The 19185-nt window shown below is 44.2% G+C and overlaps 1 long non-coding RNA gene across 2 annotated transcripts in view; it reads left to right on the forward strand.

Annotated features, from left to right (window-relative positions):
- The window catches only part of LOC146806012 (uncharacterized), a 910525-nt gene that overhangs the window by 154770 nt on the left and 736570 nt on the right, over positions 1 to 19185 (forward strand). The window contains exon 3 of one of the 2 annotated variants that reach the window (XR_014967539.1): positions 13775 to 13815. This is a non-coding gene — a long non-coding RNA (uncharacterized LOC146806012). The remainder of the gene's footprint in view (positions 1 to 13774; positions 13816 to 19185) is intronic. The other variant, XR_014967540.1, reaches the window with a different exon arrangement.

Below are 19185 nucleotides of genomic sequence, written 5' to 3' on the forward strand. Positions count from 1 at the left end.
TAATTGTCCCCACGGGACCCCACCCTTTTTAGCATGAGGATGGCGGGCGGACAAAGTCCGCCCGCTATCCGATGTCGTAAGTAAGTATGAGTTGTTGGGGACGTTTGAAGAGTGAACTAGAAGACTAGAATTCCCTTTAATTGGCATAGGAGCGGGAGTATTGAGTAACCAATGGCCTCATCTATCTGATTTCAACTCCGCTTTGAATGTTTTATGGAGAAGAGCACCTGGTGCACTGTTCAACTAAAAAGTGAAAGACGGGTGGAAGGAAGAAGGACGGGCGACATTTCAAATGTTATGTACTACTGTGCTTTATTTTATAGTGCTACTCTACCATGCCACTATGTGTATAAATAATTACCTTGTCCTACTGTTTTTCTAAGAGTATATTTTACAATTGTCTTGTTTTTTTCTTTATGATACACAGCTACTCCGAAACAAAATCGGAAGGAGTTGGCCGCCAAGGCACGGCACCGGAAGCTGGAGGCAATCCAGCAAGAATACCGGCGGCTGGTGGTCTTAGCCGAGGAGGAGGAGGAGACTGTGGCTGCAATTGTTGAAGCCTCCTCCAGTGGCCCGGGCCCCAGCCACCGTCCTCCAGCGGTACGGCACCACCGTCTGGCGGCTGCCCGCCACCACCGTGCCATCTCCGGTGTCCCTCCCACTGTGGCTGCAACTGCCGCGCCCTTAGACACCGCGTCGCCCGTTTAGAGGGCGAGATGCGCCAGATGCGTGTCCTCCTTGAGTCCCGCCCCACCACTTAGTCCCTGTTATCCTGTTCTGCCCCTTTTTTAATTCTTGTTTGGGTGGGTGGGTGGGAACTTGTTTGGGCGTTACGGACTTCTATGGACATTGGTTGGGGTTAGGGAGGGGGGTGGGTCAGCTTATGTGGGTTTAGTTTATTTTTGTTAGGGTAAATTAAATATATTTTTCTATGTTACATGCAATGTTGTTAATGTTTTGTAGGTGGGGTAACTGTTTTACATAACACTGTTTCCTTGCTGGTGCATGGCCGCCCATAGCCTGTGTTTGATTTAAATAATTGGCTGACTGTATAAGACACAAACAGATAGATGCGATACACCTCACTCATTGACTGGTCCTTCTAGTACTTTCAGTCTGTCCTCTTTGTACTGGTGTGTGAAAATGAAATCATTGACAACATGTCCATTATTAATTCTGCCTCCCCCAAAACTTCTCTCTTACCGGTGCTTGATGTTTATGTCCAACTGTGGCACAGCACTGGCTGCATGGTGAAGATGGTTTCCTTTTTCATACATGCCATGATTGGGGTGGTGGTGGTGGTAGCATAGTAGTAGTAGTAGACACTGGCAGGGCGGAGCATTTGCAAAAAAAGAAAAGGAGACAGTCAATCGCCTTTGAGAGACTGTTAGAGGAGTAGTAGAATGAAGTACAGTACAGAACTTACCGAGCAACAATAATATGCTCAAATATTTGACAAAAAAACAGAATGGTGGTTTGGGATAGCCTACTAGACAGAGTTACAAACTATAGTTGTGTCAAGTCACTTGACTAGGCCTACAGCCTAGCAGTTAGTGCTGTATATGAGGTGTGAGAACAAACAAATCCAATCAATGCCGGCAATTCATGCTGAGGTATGTGTCCCTTTGTTAAATAAAATAACCTCTGAAATATCCTACTCATGGGTGGGCAAGCAGAAGAAGATCATCGCTCTGCCTTGAAATTGAAGTAGTGTTGCTTTCACCACATCCGCCCCAGCAAGTGTGTGATTAAGTATTGGTGTACATTTAATTTAGTTACACCTCGACAATAAGTCACACAGCCCGGGGTAAGAGGGTTAAGGTTTGTTGAATGGATGAAAAGGGGGTTTTTGGGAAAGGTTTGACATAGAAAAACAGTATGCATACATAGACAAACAAACGACAATCATTGAAGACTACCATATCCATATGTTAAGGGAGAAAAAGGCAATGCATGCATGATGATGAGAGACCCGGATTACATACACTTCTAGTTCTTGTTCTGTTCCGGCCTTAATACTTTTACAGATAGCAAATAGAAATTTTAAATATTGGTAGGGAAGAATCGTAAACACAGAGCAAACCTAATGATGATAATAACAACTCCAAGAACACACTGTTGTAAAGATTGTATACAAAATATTAATCAAATTATTTAAAAGAAGATAAAAGTGGATACTGTTACTGTGTTATCCTGGTCAAAAATGTGGACTGGATTTGCATCTCGGCATTCCTCTTGCTCCTCTCGTCCATCAATCTTGGGTGTGTCGCCTCGCCACTCGCCACTGCCCGGCTGGAAAAAAAAGGTGATTTATTGGTAAGGTAATTAATATGCATTGTAATGTTTTACAAAATTTAGGGCAAGGCCCGGCCTGTAATTGTAGATGGAAAACCAAAGGGGATATTGAGAAAGAAAGTTAAAACAAATGCACAAGTGATGGTGTAGTGCAAGAACACTTTCCGAGGTGGCATGTATGCATCATCTCTACTACTCTAGTCTGTTTACAGCATTGACCTTCAACAGTAACAGGAGAGAGCAGGCCCACAGTGTTTAGCAGTAGCACATCCTACATTAACAGTTTAGAGTCCTTTTTTTCTCTCAAAGAGTTGGACAAACGCAAAGCACATTATCCATTCCAAACATTGCATTTTACAGTTTCAGTTAGTAAAATCAATGCACTGCAGTCATCCCACTGCTACACTCTATTCCACTTCTACACAGACATTTGTGTCTGCTGTGGTTGTTGTTGGCGTGTTTACCTTTATGCTTTTCCGTTTTATGCCACTCATGAAACGTCCTCCTGACTTCATCATCTCCGATACTTTTACTGACTGACTGTGAAGATCGGCCTGCAGTATAAGTAACATTTTTATGACACAACAAGAGTAGAAATATAAATATTACTGACTTGAGTCATTCTTTATTGTGTACAGAAAGATAGATTACTAGTACACTTTGACATCACTTTGTGCACAACAAACAAACAACGGAAACACAAAGACCAATCGCTCATAGTCAGGTGTCCAATGCATGCCATTAATTGTCATCATTACCTGTTCCTTCTCATCTTAAGTTAACAGGCCGTCTATTTCGCCATCATCATGATGGATGGGTCTGTTGTGTCAATCATACTCATTGCGCAGATTGAGTGAGTGCCCTTCCTGTATTGAATTAAAAGCAATGTATCACCAAGCTGCAGGAGAAGTACAAATTTCTTATTTGCAAGAAGGGGAAAATTGAATTCACCTTTAGTTAAGTTTAGTGTGTTCTGTAGAAAGCTGATTAGTGGCAGTGCACAATTACATAAATGCATGCACAACAAACACAACAAAATCTAAATCATTCAGTCTGCGACTCTGCGTCCAATGCATGGCATCAATCATTACCTGTTCCATCTTATTTTCAGTTAACGGCCAGTCTCTCTCGGCTCTGAAAGGAGGATAGCTATAGTAGTCATCTGATTCATGCTCCACTTCTTTTGGAAGGACTAGGAAAGTTTGGATTTGTTGTTACCATCATCCAATCATCATTCATGAGGGAAATGGAATTGAGCAGGAGATTCAGTATGATGGAGCGGAGGAGCTGGATTCGGAGGACTGTACTGTCAAATAGCAGACACCTGAAACTTGTATATTAAATTAGAAGAGTAGAAGACGGTGGTAATGGATTTGTTGTGATTCACAAGTTTACAACCGGAACGAAAGACACATAAACAAAGGGGGAAAAAAGGGAGGAAGACAGTAAGTGCGAGCCTAATTGTCAGGGAAGTATAGCTCGTCCTCAAACTCTGGGGGTTCAGCCAGTAGTAGGTAATCATCTGACACAATACTTCTGTCACCTGAGCAGCTGTCCTCATCTTCCTCCGTTGATTCATGTATTGTGTAATTCGGTGGTATGAAGTGCTGATTCATTTCGATCATTGTTAACCTCTCCACGTTTTTTGGAGATAGACTGGTCCTTCTCAATGTTACAATGGAACCAGCAGCACTGAAAACACGTTCGGAAGAGACACTTGCGACAGGGCAAGCCAGATAGCTTATCGCCAGCCTGCTGAGCTGTGGCCATTCAGACCTTTGCCTATACCAATACTGCAATGGGTTTTGATCAACGTACACCTCTGTTGGGTCGTCCAGATAGGCCTGGACCATTCGCTCAATGTTCAGGGTTGCTCCTGGTAAGCTTTCGTGCTGTTTTTTCTGTGCATCAGCACTGTGCTTACAAAGGCCTACATTTACATACCAATCCTGTAATGATAATGATTGCACTCGGCCTAATGATCCAGTTATTGTTTCTGTAGTCGATAGTGATGGTGAGTGTTGTGATTGTGAGCCAAACGCACTGCCCTCAGTCGACGAAGTTGCACTTGATCCTGCATGGCTTGCTTCAGTACTTGTTGTGGGTTGATCTTGCGAGCTTTTAATTTTTAATTAGCAGCCGTTCGTTTTCCAACTTACTGGCTGCTTCAGCTATACAACATTTGTAGCGGGCAACATCAATGTCGGAAAAAGCAAAGAATGTCTTCGGTAGTCCTAATTTTGCACGTGGATCCAGAATTGTGGCACAAATGTAATCTTCTTGTGACAAAATTTTATTTTGTATTCTTACATTTTCAGCTAAGCGTCGGGATAAGCTCTCCACCAAGTCATGGGCTTGCCTTCTGTCCTCTACACCTTTGTATGATTCAGACACATTATTCAGCTCATGGTCTAGCATTTGCAATAATGGGATAGCTTGGCCCATTGTACAGTCCTCCTTGCTGACTTCACGTGTGAAGACCTCAAAAGGAGACAGCATCTCAGTCAGGCATTTAATTAGGGTCCGTTGATCCCTCTCAAGGTTCATGCCTTTAAGACTAGCATCCCTGCTTCTGTACCAGACATATTCAATGAGTGACCTGTGCTGTTCGTACAGACGATCAAGCATGTAATACGTTGAGTTCCAACGTGTTGCCACCTCCTGGATGAGTGCCTTGACTGGCATCCTAAGTTCACGTTGGATGATCCTCAGCTGCTTCCGAGCTTTAAAAGAATGGCTGAAATGAGTGCATATTCTTCGGCAGATGGCCAGTAAATTGCTGACTATGGGTTCTTTTTTCAGAAAGTCTTGAACTATAATGTTTATGCAGTGCGCCAAACACGGAACCCTGAAATAGGAACCAAGTTCCATGGCCTTAAGTACATTACTGCCATTGTCTGTGGCAACAAAACCAATACCAAGCCCCCTGGGCCGCAGCCATTCCAAAACCTTGTTGCGAAACTCGTGTAAAATGTTTTCAGCCGTATGAGATTTCTCCATGGCGAACATGGCTACAGTTGCATGTTTCTGAGTACCTTCAAAAATCGCAGCTGTGTCAACAACACCTCATGCAGATATTTTATCTCTAACCCCCACAAAAGAGATCCAGTGTGCAGTGATGCACATGTAATCTGTGGCTTGGCAACTGCTCCACATGTCTGTTGTCAGGTGGATATTGTGCACAGCACTCTGCTGCAAAGCTTGTCCAACCAATTCCAGCACATCATGATGTAGTGCCGAAATTCTTGCGAAATAGGACCGGCTGGGAACTTTCCATTAAGGGCAGATGGCAGACACAAATTCAAGGAAACCCACCCCTTCCACAAATGAAAAAGGAAGAAGGTCCAGCGCTAACATTTTCAGCCAGCTTCGCATTGTACAATCGTGCCGTTGGGTGGTTGCGTTGGAACTGCCCCTCCAACCTAAACATGCTCTCAATGGTAGGCTGGCTTACTTTTCTTAGTGGTGCTGTTTTCATTAACCCACTAAGGCTCAACGACACAGATTGTCTCATTGAGGTACTCAGTCGCCTTGGTGTCTCACCCTGACTCTGAGTATGGCTCTTACTGCGGTGCCACTCTGATGTTACTGAGAAAGATGTGGGCGTTACCACTGCACTACTGGGGACAGGGCTAGAAATGCCTCCCTCTTCTTCACCTGCCACCACAATAATATCGCTCTCTGATTCATCCTGACCAACTTCAATGGGTTGAGTTTTTCTACTTTCTTTTAACTTAAGTAGGTGATCATCCCACACGATAGTGTGGTGTATTCTTAGATGACTTGCTTGTCCTCCGGTACCATAGTTTGTACCAAGCTTACCACGCCGAACACCTTGCCGACAAATTGAGCATATAGCAATGTACTCCTCCTTGGCGCTAACAGAAAAGAAGTCCCAAACTGGAGAGGAGAACTTTCTGGCACTGCTGGATGTGCCACTTCCAACACCAGATGAACTGGAGGGGGTGCTTGAAATGGGACCCTGTGCACCTAGACTGTGACTTTTACTACCACTACCTACTGAGATGGTTGAGCTGGATGTAGGTCCCTGCCGGGCCTTGGAAAATATGGCAGATGGAGGTAGTGGTGGTGTAACCTGTGTTGGTGATATCCGCGCTACATCCCGCTCAGTAGCAGCCTTTCTGGATAGGGTGAGAATGTTGGTCTCCAATCCCTTTGGGGTGGGAGTAATGTGCGTGATGACTGGCTCGTCTTCATCAACATCATCACCCCCCTCTTCTACATCTACCTCCATAACTCTAAGTTTTTCTGGGACCTTCCTTTTCAGAAGCCTTGTCTTGTGGCGTATATCACTCTCAGACTGAGCTGGTTGAAGAAGAAGATGATGGACTAAGCCTCCTTTTCCTTGCTGGTGGTCTGGAAGACAATAGATCTTCTGAAACAGTGGTTTCACTTTGTCCCACTTTGTCTGCAGGAAGCTCGATTTCCTGAAATTCCCCTACGTCAGGAGCAACAACTACTATGGTGGGCTGCGGCGGCCGCTGCTGTTCTTGTTGCGGCGGCTGCTGCTGTTCTTGTTGCGGCGGCTGCTGCTGTTCTTGTTGCGGTGGCTGCTGCTGTTCTTGTTGCGGCTGCACACTGATCTGCTGAGTTTGCGCCTGCGTTGAACTTGATTGTGTACTACTTTGCGGTAATGACATTTCTTCAGCATCGCTGCTCGTTAGTAGACTGGCTACCTCTGCGACACTAAAGCCCTTGGGCCTAGGTTGGTGTGGTTGGACTGCTGTGCTGCTCCCAGCTTGGTTCCAGGACAACGCTGCTGCAGGCGTAACTTTTTGGGTGCCAAAAAAAACATTGGCCGGCACACCACCAGTCGTGGTTAATGGCACTTCCTTTTTCTGTTCCTTCTTCTCACCAGCAACTTTCTTGGTACTGGGCCTGGTACCTTTCTTTGGGGCCATCTTCTTCAGATGTCAGGCAGGATGCAGATGCACAACAAGTTCTGGTCACACGTGGACGTGATGCGCAGCAGGACTTCTGTCTGGCTGGCAGTACAACGGGTAGCTGGGTGATGCTGATGACACCTCCTACTCTGTCTTTTGTGCACCTAAAAGCAAATAAGCCAGGAGAAGAACATCAGTGAAATGTTGCATTTGTTGTTGTGGTTCAGTTACTTAGTACTGTACTAGTGCAAACAAAAGATAGTCTAGCCATTTATGACTTTTTTTTTTTAACTAGGGCTATGTTATGCTACTGTGTACAGCCACACACTACACTCTCAGTAAGGATAGGAAAGTTAATAATAACCACCAAAATACAAATGTAATGGAAGTGGGGTGGACCCTATTTGCCATTAAATTATTTGAGCATCTCAGCATCCATTGAGCTGCTGCTGGCAAAGGGGGTGGATGGATGGAAGCAGTAAGCCAAATAGCCAATAGGAAAACCATGCAGGCCTATGGCAAAAGCAGGACACTAATAACTCCCAGTCCAAACACAAAAAAAGGCCACCACCCACATGGGCACTCACAAATCACAAACAAGCCGGGGGCCTGGAGAACACCAGGAGCTGACAAAAGGCCTATAAAAGCCAGGTAAAGGATGCATGCTAAAGCTCACTGCTCTGCCTTTTTAATGCAACAAAATATAAATACGAACATTCACAGGCCCCAAAAAGGTCTGCAGGGTGCATGCATTGCACACCAACAACACACCAGTGACCAGACACATACAACAAAAGCATGTCTTTAAGACAACCAACATCAGAAAGGCCACCCCCAAAAAGCACACTTCCCCAACTCAATCCAATGCCATCCATGCCCTAAATGAAGTCTAAATTCAACAGACCACAGAGAAAACACTAGATTAATAAAGCTGTGGCTACCTGCTCTGATCCTAGTGGATGAAAGTAGGCCTGTTGGCGGACAAGGCCAGGCAAGCTTGCAGGCCTAGGCTTCAAAATGGCCACCAGCCACATGGCCAGGCCCAACAACATCAGAAAGGCCACCCCCAAAAAGCACACTTCCCCAACTCAATCCAATGCCATCCATGCCCTAAATTAAGTCTAAATTCAACAAACCACACAGAAAACACTAGATTAATAAAGCTGTGGCTACCTGCTCTGATCCTAGTGGATGAAAGCAGGCCTGTTGGCAGACAAGGCCAGGCAAGCTTGCAGGCCTAGGCTTCAAAATGGCCACCAGCCACATGGCCAGGCCCAACAACATCAGAAAGGCCACCCCCAAAAAGCACACTTCCCCAACTCAATCCAATGCCATCCATGCCCTAAATGAAGTCTAAATTCAACAGACCACACAGAAAACACTAGAATAATAACGCTGTGGCTACCTGCTCTGATCCTAGAGGATGAAAGCAGGCCTGTTGGCAGACAAGGCCAGGCAAGCTTGCAGGCCTAGGTTTCAAAATGACCACCAGCCACATGGCCAGGCCCAACAACATCAGAAAGGCCACCCCCAAAAAGCACACTTCCCCAACTCAATCCAATGCCATCCATGCCCTAAATGAATTCTAAATTCAACAGACCACACAGAAAACACTAGATTAATAAAGCTGTGGCTTCCTGCTCTGATCCTAGTGGATGAAAGCAGGCCTGTTGGCGGACAAGGCCAGGCAAACTTGCAGGCCTAGGCTTCAAAATGGCCACCAGCCACATGGCCAGGCCCAACAACATCAGAAAGGCCACCCCCAAAAAGCACACTTCCCCAACTCAATTCAATGCCATCCATGCCCTAAATGAAGTCTAAATTCAACAGACCACACAGAAAACACTAGATTAATAAAGCTGTGGCTACCTGCTCTGACCCTAGTGGATGAAAGCAGGCCTGTTGGCAGACAAGGCCAGGCAAGCTTGCAGGCTTAGGCTTCAAAATGGCCACCAGCCACATGGCCAGGCCCAACAATATCAGAAAGGCCACCCCCAAAAAGCACATTTCCCCAACTCAATCCAATGCCATCCATGCCCTAAATGAAGTCTAAATTCAACAGACCACACAGAAAACACTAGATTAATAAAGCTGTGGCTACCTGCTCTGATCCTAGTGGATGAAAGCAGGTCTGTTGGCAGACAAGGCCAGGCAAGCTTGCAGGCCTAGGCTTCAAAATGGCCACCAGCCACATGGCCAGGCCCAACAACATCAGAAAGGCCACCCCCAAAAAGCACACTTCCCCAACTCAATCCAATGCCATCCATGCCCTAAATGAAGTCTAAATTCAACAGACCACACAGAAAACACTTGATTAATAAAGCTGTGGCTACCTGCTCTGATCCTAGTGGATGAAAGCAGGCCTGTTGGCAGACAATGCCATCCATGCCCTAAATGATGCTTGAAAATGAAATACATTCCAAAAACACCAAAAGGAACAGTTGCTTCATCATGCACACACCCATGAGGCCATGCCCATGGCTAGCTCGGGTCTACTACTACTACCCACAACATTTAAAAAAAAAAGGAATGATGATAGTTATCAAAAATAAATTGTAGTTACAACAACTGCAATGCCCACAATTAAGCAGACACAACAACCACTTACTTGTAAAATATCCTATTCCAAAAATCCTCAAATCCAATTGCAATGACGCAGCAGACAAAAAGAGTGACCTTTCCAGCTCCAAATCCAAAGGCAGAATGAGCAGGAGATGGACAAAGCACTGGGAGGAGCCTGCTGGACAGGAACAGGAAGTTGGAGATTCTGTGTCACTTCCTCCCTCTCCCCACCTTTTTAAAAAAGGACTCCTTGCACAAAAAAGGACAGCCAAATGTCAATGTGAGGAGTTGTTTTCATCCAAAATCAGCATTTGCAGAAGGTTTCATGCTGCTAGAGCTGATATTCCTCTCCAAATTGAAAATTGTACATGTTCGAGTTCTCGAGCTTCACATTACTTCTGCCAGCGTGTCGAAAATGACATGATCGCGTTCTCTTCGTCCCTGTCGCGTTGGATATGACGTGTTCGGGGTCTCTTTCTCCTGTTCGCGTTCGATTAGACGTGCCCGAGTCCTCACCCTCTCGCTCGCGATGTAGAATGACGTGTTCGAGATCTCAATCTTCTCATACTCGCGCGGTGCATGATCGCGAGAAGAATGACGTGTTCATGCAACAAATGACGTCATCGCGCGACAATGCGAGCGCAAACTGTTGCGAGACAGCGCAAAATGGCTACCAACAATCCAATATTTCGTGGAGAACGCGACCGGGTCGGGAAAACTTGTCAGCGAATGCGGGGATTCAGGTAAGGCGATCGTGCGCACGCAAGAATTAATTTCTTTACAGCGCGAGCAGGAAACAAATTATCGCTAAGCTGCGGAATGGGGAAATTTTGACATTTTCGCGCTTTCCGCGGAACGCGAAAATGCCAAATTATCGTAATTTCCACGACCGGAACGTAATTTTGGCCCAGGCCTAATTAAAACATTTATCTGTCAGCAAATACACGATATTACCAAATGCTTCTCTCACAGTGGTTCCCAAATGCACACATACTCACTGTGTGATTCTAGACAAACAACACTATCCCTTGCACTATACCAAAACACATTTCTTCATCTAGCAGTAGTACCACATTTTAGTATAGAAACATAACATAACTCATTTCACAAATTCATAAACAATGACTGGTTTCTAATTCTACCAAAATATAAAAACAGCACAGTTATCTTTCTACCAACACAAGAAAAACACAAATGCTTATCACAGAATGGTTTCCACATGCACACACACTGTCAATAAGATTGTAAAGAAAAAAAGTACTCCCTACACTTTAGCAGGAGAAATACATTAGTCTGATTAAAATCAAAATAGTCTACATACATCCCCTCACAATTAAAAAAACTCATCTTTCAAGTTTTTTTGTAGATTTAAAGGTATATTAATCACTCACCATATTTTCTTTTACAGAACCTCTGCACTGTGCACCTCTCAGCAAAAGCAAAGAATGGAAAAGTTTCCCTTTCATTTTCCACACATAGACATGTAAACATCAAATCACAATCCTTCACACATAAACTCACAAGCAAACACATTTCTATTGGTTAAACATTTCAACCCTTTCCAACTGAAATACATTTCAACCCTTCCCCCAATCTGCCTTCTGCCTATTACCATAGAAGCAGGTCATGGAACACTGCACTGAGCTCACAGGACACAAGTTCAGCACACAATGTTCCTACACAGGAAGTGTGCTTGACTTTTCAACATATCAGCTTATCATATATAATGTTCCTTACAATCTGTTTTTGTTAACCAATAACAATCATACCTTTAAAAAACAGAAATATACACCCTACCTTTCAGTGTAGAATATGTCATACAAACAATAATTTATTGTCGTTTTTCAAAAAACGTTGCCGTGGATCCACGCACCCACCGCGAGAGAATCCGTGCATCCAACGCGATAGGATGCGCGCATCGTGCGCGCATTTCGCCGTATTTTTTTTTTTTTTTTAAAGGGGGCCCCAGGGGGTCTTTCTGGGAACCCCTTAGCACCTCTAGAGGGTCAGAGTATTTCCACTCTGCCCCCTTTATATGTTTTGGGACCCCCCTTTTTTCTCAGCCCCCGCTTGACGGATCACCGCAAAACTTTCAGGATAGGAGCGGAGCGGAGCTGGGCAAAAGTTTGGAAAATTTCGCGAGGATCCTCAACCGGCACCAGACTTATTGGGAATAGAATGTTGCGGATTTCCTAAGGAAAATAGGTCCTAACTTTAACTACCTCGTGGCGACCGCCAGTAGGTAATATATATATATATATATATATATATATATATATATATATATATATATATATATATGTATATAAATATATGAATTCACAGATAATCCATTGCTAGTAGCAATCCCTGAAGGAAAAAAAAAACGCACATCAAGGAAAAAACAACAGCATAATTAGTAACAAGTATACAAGTATAAGCGTGACTGTTGCTCCGGTCCGGTGTGTCTTTCAACTACCCTGGCACGAGAGGGGACCGACTTATCAAGGTTTGGCTCCAATCGACAGCAGCAGTCTATTTTGCTCTAACGTCAGAGGAACTTTGTTCACAACACTACGGGGGGCATTACTGGCCAAACTCTTTGGTGCATCAGTTACAACAATTAACAGCACTATTAGGACTACATCACCGGTTTAGCGGTGGACATGCCAGCTATTCAAGGAGGTATACTACTAGAACTACACATCTGTTCATGTTTTCAACATTATATATTTGGACACTTCTAACAAGGAGGACCCGTTGCGTCATGGAACCCCGGCTTACATTACATCCATTCTGCCTTGAAAAAGTCTGAATACTGATATGTACAGACGAAACACGTGTTGGCTTCAAATAACTGCTGGGAATTTGTCGTACATAAATACATTTTTTCAATCGATGTGATTCGTGGATGGTCCTTGAAAACTCACATATGATCTGAATAAGATCTACTCGCCGGTGGACTAAAGGACTTTAATACATTTCGTCAGGACAAATACACATTTGACATATGCTTTTGTAGAACTCTTTGTGACTAATTAGGGGGTGCTACAACTGTGTTTTTAGAAATATATATATATATGCGATCAAGGCTGCATGTCTGGCGGCCGAAAAGCATCATTTGGACACTTGATGCTTGGATAAATCATCATTTAACTCTCAACTTTATATATATATATACCTGGTGCAGGCAGTAACGGATAGAATCCTTACCCGATATTTAAATTCAGAAACACAAAGGCTGCTGCACTCCAGAGATTGGTTTCAGAGTTGCTTTATTTTCACCACGACTGGTGGTAGTGGTGGTGAAAATAAAGCAACTCTGAAACCTGTCTCTGGAGTGCGGCATCCTTTGTGTTTCTGAATTTAAATATCGGGTAAGGATTCTATCCGTTACTGCCTGCACCAGGTATTGAGCGCGCCGATATTGGGAATTAATTGTTTGATATATATATATATATATATATATATATATATATATATATATCCGTTCCAATCCTGATTTCTCACATTCGAAGCAGGCACTGACCTATATATATATTTCTTACAGAGAGATTTCTCAGTGCTGAAAATATGAGACTGTGAGAGAACTATAATAAGTCTCGTTGAAGTTACATGAAGGGCAGTAAAGTGTGGTACTGCTGCAGATTACAAAAAAATGTCCTGCTAGATAGAGATATCTGACCTATGTCTAGTGGCAGTTTTGACGCCATAAAGGGCATGCTGGAAAGAACAGATCTGTATTATGTGGATAGCTAAGTGGATTAGTAAAGCCACACAGTAGAAACACTTTGAAACAGATAAAATGTATGTGAGAGAGGGGCTATGGAGAGATGAGGGGCACGTTTGCAAGGATGGTAGTGAGGGAATCAAAGGAGGTCATAGTGTGCAATTGTTAAAGCACACGTTCACCCGTGGGTATCTTGGCACCAAAATGATGGTCGCACTGGCTTCCACCAGCGCTAAAAGGCTGCGATGATGGGAATGTGGCAAGGTAAAGTAATACTGTGTCTTTTTTCTCTTTTTCTTAGTCTTTTTGGAGAGTGCGCGAATTTCACATCAAAAAGGTAAGGTGACTTCGTCATTATTGACTGTTAAACACTTCACTCACACATACAACCACCTACACTTTAAAACCAACAACCTATCTGCCTTCTACATAGGTAAGTGTTTTAAAAGGATTGTTTTAGACACTTGCAGAGATAGCATATCATTGGATGAATGCTGCCCAGGCCCTAAGTCTGGTTCTAGAGTCTAGAGACAGCAGATACTGAGACAGCATCTGAGGGAGAGGACAATGGAGCTGAATCTGGGATGATTTTTCAGTCGGCGCAGTTCAATCTGACGACTCACCTTCCAGTGATTCTGAAGGAGACGATGTCAGTTGTGCTGTCCCTTTGCCAGCACATTCTGTGCAGCAGGACACCTGTAACAGGTTAGACCAACCCACACAGGAAAGTTCGTATGGGATCTTGTCCAGCCACTTCTTCACAAATGTTATAACCTTTATGTGGACAATTTCTATACAGGAGTAGAGCTGTTTGGTGAGCTCTACAAAGCTGGCACCATGGCTTGTGGTACAATTTGTTGTTGCCGCAAAGGATTCCCGCAGGAGCTTGTTTGCAAGAAGTTCCAGAAATCGCAGAGCACTGCGTTGCGTTCCAACGAACTGCTCACAGTCAAGTTCTCAGATAGGGGTGATGTGTAAGTGCTCACTACAATTCATGCTGAGAGCACTTCCCCTGTCACGGTTTGTGGTCAGCATGCCGAAGTCCGCAAGCCCACCTGTATACTTGATTACAACAAGTACATGGGCGGAGTGGACAAGAACAACCAGATTCTTCAGCCATACAATGCGAGTCGTAAAATTTGCACTTGGCATAAGAAATTATTTATGCACCTTATCCAGATGCCAACACACAATGCGTATGTTGTTTATCGTGAGACCACCACAGGAAGATTAATGTCTTTCCTTGACTTTCAGTTGTCTGTGATTGAAAGTCTCACTGCTACAGAAGCAGCAGCCTCCACTTCATGTGCTCTGGAGGACGTGGCAAGGCTGCAGGAGCGACACTTTGCTGATAAAATTCCTGCAACACCCAAAAAGGAGCGACCATGTCGTTGATGTAAAATGTGCTCGATGCAGGGAAAGAGGCAGGAGACTCGTGTTTACTGTCCCCAGTGCCCAAGTAAGCCTGCTTTCTGTTTTCCTACTTGCTTTATGTTGTATCACACTAAAGCAAAATATTTGGAAATTGACTGAGGTGGAGCTGCCAATAGGTAAACCTTTCAATTGGTGTGAATGGAGACCTACTGTCTGTGGGCCACTCCTTCACTACGCAAGCAGCTGCAGAATATTTCTTCCTCTACTTCATGAAATCATGGACTTCTGAACAACTTTATTTGCTTTGAGAACTTGGCAGTTGTTCTGTTCGCCAATTGACAAGTACATTATACTCCCTACACTGCACATACTGGTGGACAGAACATACGCCATGTTGTCACGGAGTACCCGTGTTTCACATTCAACTATTCTTCATAGTTTATGGTGTTCGCTTAGAAAGCTTTTGAAAATTACCAGCATGTTTGCCTTAGTTTCAAAGGTAGATATGCTTGTTCAGCTCGAGGAACGGCTTTGCAGAATTCTCGAGCACCCCCCAATTTGCATTCACAAACTGGAAGGAGTTGGATTTAGCACAGTGAGAGCATTGATATCATGTGACAGTAATGTTTTCTCATGCTTGTAGTAGCCAGAGATGGAAGGCATTAGTATAGGGTCTCTTGACAATTAAACAGGATTAGTTAGGACTCTGATGAGAACAGACACGTAAACGGGTTAGAACAGCTTATGGTAGGTGCGCTTTCCGAGGATTATTGCAAAGGTAGAAGGCAGATAGTAAAGGTAGTATAGATACATGTCATAACTTCATCTTCACCCATGGATTCAAATCCCTTGCTGCCACACTCGGACTGAATTTACCATATTGCTTATGGGTCAATGCTGCTTGCCATGTTTATTCTCCGTCAGAACTTAGTGGATGGTCAGTTTGCTGTATGATGAGTGCATCACAGTCACTGCACATAACGGTGGATTGGACATATGCTATGTTGTCACGGACTACCCGTGATTCACATTCATCTGTTCTTCATAATTTATGATGTTATCTTTTGAAAAGTTCCAGCATGTTTGCCTTAGTTTCAAAGGTAGATATGCTCTCTCAGTTTGAGATATTGCCTACAAGGATACTCGGACACCCCCCAACTTGCATTCACAAACTGGATTTAGCATAGTGAGTGTGCTAAAAGCGCATAAAAGACATGTCTTCCTGAGCCTCATGTGGCTGTCATGGAAGCCATTAGTAAAGGCTCACTCGGCATGCGTTCGGTAACGTTCATGAAGAAGGAGGGGGAGACTTGACAGGTGGTAAAATGTAGTCAAACTCATTATGTCTTGTGGCATATGAATGTGATGGGCCCTTGCATGGCAGCAGTATGTTTGTGTGAGTAAATGTGATTTGGTTGTTTGGGCCCATGGCTGGTGGTATGGAAGTCTTGTGTGTGGTTTGTGAATGGCGTGTGAATGGACCATCAAGCGGTTCGTGCCGTGAAGTGGCTTTATGGCTCACCTTCAGAAGGCTTGGCTTCAATATTTATATACTTTGATAAGTATTTGTGCTTTGAAGCCAGCGTTTCTGGAGGCACTAAAGCCAACCAGTGTAAGTGGTGGATTAGCTTCATCAAATTAGTGTTAGCTTTATATTTGTGGCAGTGTAATAGTCTTCTGTAAGATTTTTTTTTCTCAATTTGAGTAGAATTGAACTTTGTGCCATAGCTCAGCCGTCACCTAGGCAACCCTTCACATTTTTAAGTAGTAGACAAAGGGTCAAGTACAAGGGTGTATGATTTGCATGGCTCTCACTGTTTATTTACCCAACATGCCCTGAAAAGCTCAAAATCAGTTGGAAAAAACTTTTTTTCTACACATTTTTGTGAGTGAATTTGTGGCATCACTAGGCTGACACAAATTTCCTACCATCCAAACACATTTCTGAAAACTAGACACCCGGGGGATTCCAGGGAGGTATGGCTTGCGTGGATCCCCCAACGTTTTCTTACCCAGAATCCCCTGCAAACCTCAAATTTAGCTGAAAAAATCACTTTTTTCACACATTTTTGTGTGGGAAAGTTGTGGCATCTCCGGTAGGGGTGGGCGGAATTTGCGATATTAACTATCGCAAATTATCGCGATAATGTTCAAAATTATCGCCAACACGCAAAAAATATCGCGAGGATGCGGAAGTTTTTTCCCGCATGTTCGCGGTATTTTTTGCGTGATCGCGGGTCGCCAACTTACCCATGAGGTTGCTCGCGGGCGCAGCCATCTTGTTTTCACTCTTCTCGCAGTGCATGATCGCGAGAAGAAAGACGTGATCGTGCAACTAATAACATTGCTGCGAGCGCGAACTGTCGCGAGACAGCGCAAATGGCTACCAACAATCCAACATCTTGTGGAGAACGCGACCGGATCGGGAAAACTTGTCAGCGAACGCATGGATTCAGGTAAGGCGATCGCGCGCGCGCAAGAATGTATTATTTTACAGCGCGAGCAAGAAACAAATTATCGCCAAGCTGCGGTAAGCGATAATTTTGACATTATCGCGCTTACCGCGGAACGCGAAAATGCCAAATTATCGCAATTTCCGCAAGCGGAACGGAAATTTCGCCCAGGCCTAATCTCCGGGCCCTCGCGAGTACTTTAGCCTCCCACACGAGTGAGGCACCATTTTTGTTGGAAGACCCAGGGGAACACTGGGTGGTAGGAAATTTGTGTCAGCTCGGTGACGCCACAACTTTCCCACACAAATGTGAGTGAAAAAAGTGATTTTTTTCAGTTAAATTTGAGGTTCGCAGGGGATTCTGGGTAAGAAAATGTTGAGGGATCCACGCATGCCATACCTCCATAGCATCCCCCTGGTGTCTAGTTTAAAAAAATATATAGATTTTATAGGTTTCCCTAGGTCCCTGCAGAGCTAGGGTTAAAAAACTACAGCTAGGCACTTTGCAAAAAAAGGGTCATTTTTCACTGTGAAAATAGGGAATGTCCACCTTGTGTTTTGGGCTGTTTCCTGTCGCGGGCACTAGGCCTACTCACACAAGTGAGGTCCCATTTTTCGCGGAAGACTTTGGGGAATGCTGCGTTGGTGGAATTTTGCGGATCCACGCAGATTTCAGAACTTTCCACCAGAGAAAAGTGAAGAAAAAGTGCTTTTTTTGACAATTGTTTAGGTTTGCAAGGGATTCTGGGTAACAGAACCTGATTAGAGCCAGTCAAGTCACCCCAGCCTGGATTCCCCTGTGTGTTTAGTTTTCAAAAATGTATAGGTTTGCTAGCTTTCCCTAGATGCCAGTAGAGCTAGGGTTAAAAAACTACAGCTAGGCACTTTGCAAAAAAAGGGTCATTGTGAAAATGTGGTGTGTCCACCTTGCATTTTGGGCCGTTTCCTGTTGCAGTCACTAGGCCTAACCACACAAGTGAGGTATAATTTTTCTCGGAAGACTTTGGGAAAGTGGGGTGGGTGGAATTTTGTGGATCCACGCAGATTCCAGAACTTTCCACCGCAGAAAAGTAAGGAAAATGTGTTTTTTTGACAATTTTCTAGGTTTGCAAGGGATTCTGGGTAAGAGAACCTGGTGAGAGCCAGTCGAGTCACCCAATCCTGGATTACCCTGGGTGTCTAGTTTTCAAAAATATATAGGTTTGCTAGGTTTCCCTAAGTGCCGGCAGAGTTAGGGCTCAAAAACTACAGCTAGGCAATTTGCAAAAAAAAGGGTTTTTTTTCACTGTGAAAATGTGGTGTGTCCACCTTGCGTTTTGGGCCGTTTCCTATCGCGGGCACAAGGCTTACCCACACAAGTGAGGTACCATTTTTCTCAGAAGTCTTTGGGTAACATGGGGTGGGTGGAATTTTGATGATCCACGTGGATTCCAGAACTTTCCACCACGGAAAAGTGAGGAAAATGTGTTTTGTTTGACAATTTTCTAGGTTTGGCAAGGGATTCTGGGTAACAGAACCTGCTGAGAGCCAGTCAATTCACCCCATCCTGGATTCCCCTGAGTGTCTAGTTTAAAAAAATGTATAGGTTTGCTAGGTTTCCCTAGGTTCCAGCAGAGCTAGCACTCAAAAACTACAGCTAGGCACTTTGCAAAAAAAGGGTCATTTTTCACTGTGCAAATGTGGTGTGTCCACCTTGTGTTTTGGGCCGTTTCCTCTCGCGGGCTGTAGGCCTACCCACACAAGTGAGCTACCATTTTTCTCGGAAGACTTGGGGGAACGTGGAGTGGGTGGAATTTTGTGGATCCACACAGATTCCAAAACATTCCACCACAGAAAAGTGAGGAAAATGTCTGTTTTTGGACAATTTTCTAGGTCTGCAAGGGATT

Source organism: Triturus cristatus, chromosome 8 (assembly GCF_964204655.1).
Source record: "Triturus cristatus chromosome 8, aTriCri1.1, whole genome shotgun sequence".
NCBI classification, from domain to species: Eukaryota; Metazoa; Chordata; class Amphibia; order Caudata; family Salamandridae; genus Triturus; species Triturus cristatus.